The 3,970-nt window shown below is 36.2% G+C and overlaps 1 non-coding gene across 1 annotated transcript; it reads right to left on the bottom strand.

Annotated features, from left to right (window-relative positions):
• Positions 1-2,186: 2,186 nt before the first annotated feature.
• Positions 2,187-2,289, bottom strand: LOC137935564 (small nucleolar RNA R71). The gene has a single exon (XR_011109266.1). It is a non-coding gene; the product is annotated as a small nucleolar RNA R71 (small nucleolar RNA).
• Positions 2,290-3,970: the final 1,681 nt, after the last annotated feature.

The raw sequence follows: 3,970 nt of genomic DNA, 5'->3' as shown, positions 1-3,970 counted from the left end.
GTAGAGAGCACACACACCAAAGTTTAGTAGAAGTAGTAGCAACTGATCGATAGTCAGCCTTGGTAGAAAAAAGAGCTAGTGTGTTGCTTCTTTGAACTCCAAAAAATGCCCACGATAGATAACGTAGGTGATGAGAATACAAAATGTCATATTTTTTTCCCTTAATGATTAAGCTTTTATAATTATTTTTTGCCTAAATATTCTCATTATTCTTATATTTTGAATTAGGATGCAAATAGAGGCGTTAAGTGCAAAATGAAGTTAAATTGGGAGATTATGGACAATTTCTATATTGCTTAGTAATCTGGGCATAACTCTCTCATCCGAGCTCTGATTGATATGATTCAAGATGATAAAGAACTCCAAGAAAAAGTTATACAACTTTTATGTTTTTAATTTCGAGAGATACTGGCTGAATCTAGGTCAAAATTTGGCTTGAAGTTGTGGCACGTGCATTGTAATGTCCAGGTCCAGACCGGATGCACGAAAAAAACCCTAAACAAAGGAATGAGAAAAAGGGGGAATAAATGAAGGCACAAAGGGAGTTTGGAAGGGACGCCCCCTCTTTGTATCTTCTCCAGCTTTTCATCTTCTTCTCTCTAGTTTTTTTCCCTTAAGTTTTCTTCATGGACCTGCATGGCTAAACTTTCAAACTTGGTCAAAGAAAACTAAAGTCATCAAAATCAATACAACTGTGAGATCCGATTTGTTTTCATCGTTCAATTTATGTTTTGAGTATCCGATATTTTTCTGTAATTTTCTTTCATGATTGTCTTGTTTAATCACTAGGAGGCCTACTAGTTTATTACTCATTACAATCTACAACTAGGTTAGATATCAAATCCATAATTGTTTGATCTCTCTAACTTGTGAAGCAATTGAGATTTGATGATTTGCTGTGCTAGGAATTATTAGATCTTAAGAAGAACGCTAGACTAAATTAAATGCAACCGCTTGTGCTTGTGTTGTTTAGTTTCATCGATCTCTGTAACTCTTAAGGTTGTTGCTAGATTAAACCTTTAGTGCTTGTCTTGGGTTGTTTAGTAGTTATGGTTAATTCGATCGCTTGTTTTCTAGTTAACTACGAAAGGAGAGATAGGAAGATAGTTCCAGCGGTGAATGCTCAACTGGAAATTGATATATGCTTGCATTGATGATTAGTTGTGAAATTTCGATGGTGGATGTTGACTTAGACCCAGGTTTGTTCTTTTGATTGATTTTGATTCTTTAAATTGAATCGTTTCTTAGTTGTTTTTATTAAAAGTGTTTTCGTTATACTCAAACCCCTCTCATCTTTGTTCATGGAGTATAAAAGTAGACTAATCACTTTGCATGGGATTAATCCTCATTCGCACTACTACATATATTTTTAGGAGTATAGGTTTTATTTTTGGTTGCCTACAACAGTATACCAAATTTTGGTGTCGTTGCTGGCGAGTGGTTCTAATGATTTTTGTGCTTCTTGTGATACTTATTTTGTTTTTGAAAATTTTGAAAAAAAAAACCTTAGTTTTTCCTTGTTACGATTTTGGCAGAACTCTGACCCCGAAGCCAAATTCCACTGTTATCTACGGTTTTTAGAATTTTTATTTTTTCGTTATTCTAGATTTTTTCTGATTTGTGTTTAATGTTTTATTAGAGTTCCCTTGATTGTTTATGACTGTAACTCGATCTTCTAATCAAGGTGATTTGCAGTACAATCCAGAAATAGAGAAAAATTTGTGCAAGTTAATGAGAGAAACTCGGAGGAATTCTAAAGAGAACGATCTAGCTCTTGATTCCCCATTTGATAGCGAATTCGATTTAGAGGAGGAGAAAGTCATGGCTGGAAATTGAACTTTGAATGAGCTTGCATCCCCTGATTTGAATCAACAACCCTTATGCATAATATTCCCTAATTTAGATGCTACTAATACATTTGGATTAAAATCTAGACTAATACATCTCTTGCCCACTTTTCATGGTCTTGCAGGTGAAGATCGTCACAAGCATCTAAAGGAGTTTCATGTGGTATGCACGAGTATGAAACCCACGGTGGAGCAAATAAAATTATGAGCCTGTCCATTTTCTTTGAAGAATTCGGCTAAGGATTGATTCTATTATCTACCCTCCGAGAGTATTACCTCATGGGACAAGATGAAGAGATTTTTTTAGCGAAATATTTCCTAGCTTCAAGGGCGGCCAACATTCGGAAAGAAATTTGTGGTGTAAGGCAGTATAACAAAGAGTCCCTACATGAATAATGGGAATGTTTCAAAGAAATTATGTGCAAGTTGTCCCCATCAGATTAGCGAGCAACTTCTAATCCAATATTTCTATGAGGGCCTTCTACCAATTGATAGGAGCATGATTGATGTCACTAGTGGAGGAGCTTTGGTGGATAAAATTCCTGAGGCCGCGAGAAATTTGATTTCAAATATGGCAGCCAATTCTCAACAATTTGTCACTAGGCTTGACCTTCCATCTAAGAATGTTAATGAGGTAAAAGTTTCCTCCCTTGAAGAACAAATTGCGAGTTTAACCTCTCTTGTTCGTCAAATGGATGTAGGTAATAGCAAACAACGAAGGTTTGTGGGATTTGTTCAGTAGTAGGGCATCCAACCAATCTGTGCCCAACTCTTCAAGAGGAGCCCACTGGGCACGTGAATGCGGCAGGTGGTTTTCTCTGACAACCACAAAGGAAGTATGATCCCTATTCGAACATGTATAACATGGGATGAAGGGATCATCCCAACCTTAGCTATGGAAATCCACAAGTTAATCATCCAGCCACTCAAAATCACCCAAGTTACCAGCAATATAAGTAGCCAGATCCCCCTTGACAACAACCAGACCAAACTTCCAGTTTTGGTATGTCTTTAGAAGATATTGTTAAGTATCTTGCCACTAATAATTTGAAATTTCATCAGGAGATGAAACAATTTTAACAAGAGGCAAGGGCTAGTACTCAAAGTTCGAACAATCAGATCGGCCAGATGGCAATCACAATTATTCCGCTAGATTCGCAAAATTCGAGGAAATTACCCACTCAAACGGTAGTGAATCCAAAAGAAAATGCAAGTGCAATCATTTTGAGAAGTGGTAAAGAGGTTGAGATTCCGGTAAAGGCAGCCCCTGCATTGTCTGAATAAGAAAAGGAGAAAAATGTCATTGGAGACAGGAACGTTCCCAATGATGATGACGTACCTAAGCGTAAGTTTCCACCACTTTCAGATTATAAACCAGTTCCTCCCTTTCCTCGGGCTTTTTCAAATTCTAGAAAAGATGAGCAAAATAAAGATTTATATGAGACTTTCCGTAGATATGAGGTATATATTGCACTTTTAGATTCTATTAAACAAGTGTCTCGTTATGCTAAATTTCTAAAAGAACTGTGCACAATTAAGAGGAAACAGAAACTTAAAGGACGTGAGAAGGTGAGAGTAGGTGAGAATGTTTCTGCCGTTATTCAAAGAAAACTCCCTGCGAAGTGCAAAGATCCAGGTATGTTTACTACCCCTTGTATATTAGGTAACATCATATTTGAGAAGGCCATGATAGATTTTGGAGCTTCGATTAATGTCATGCCATATTTTATATATGCTTCTTTGAAACTTTGACCTTTGAATAAAACTGGTGTTGTGATTCAATTGGCTGATAGATCTAATGCTTATCCTAAAAGTGTAGTTGAAGATGTTCTTGTGCAAGTTAATGATTTGATTTTCCTTGCTGATTTCTATGTACTTGATATAGAAAATGGTGACCAAACTGCTCCTATTTTGATAGGAAAACCATTCTTAAAGGCATCCAAGAATAAGATGTTCATAGTGGCACACTTACCATGGAATTTGATGGTGAAATTTTTAAGTTTAACATTTATGATGCCATGAAATATCCCGGTGATGATAATCTTGTTTATTCTATTGATGTGATTGATTCTTTCACAAAGGAAGTTTTTGAACTTAATGGAAAAGATGAATTGGAAGTTGCT

Source organism: Aristolochia californica, unplaced genomic scaffold (assembly GCF_029961685.1).
Source record: "Aristolochia californica isolate CCGP_79_NKW_82.1479 unplaced genomic scaffold, dmAriCali1.0.hap1 SCAF_6, whole genome shotgun sequence".
Lineage (NCBI taxonomy): Eukaryota > Viridiplantae > Streptophyta > Magnoliopsida > Piperales > Aristolochiaceae > Aristolochia > Aristolochia californica.
This window is presented reverse-complemented; position numbering and strand designations above follow the sequence as displayed.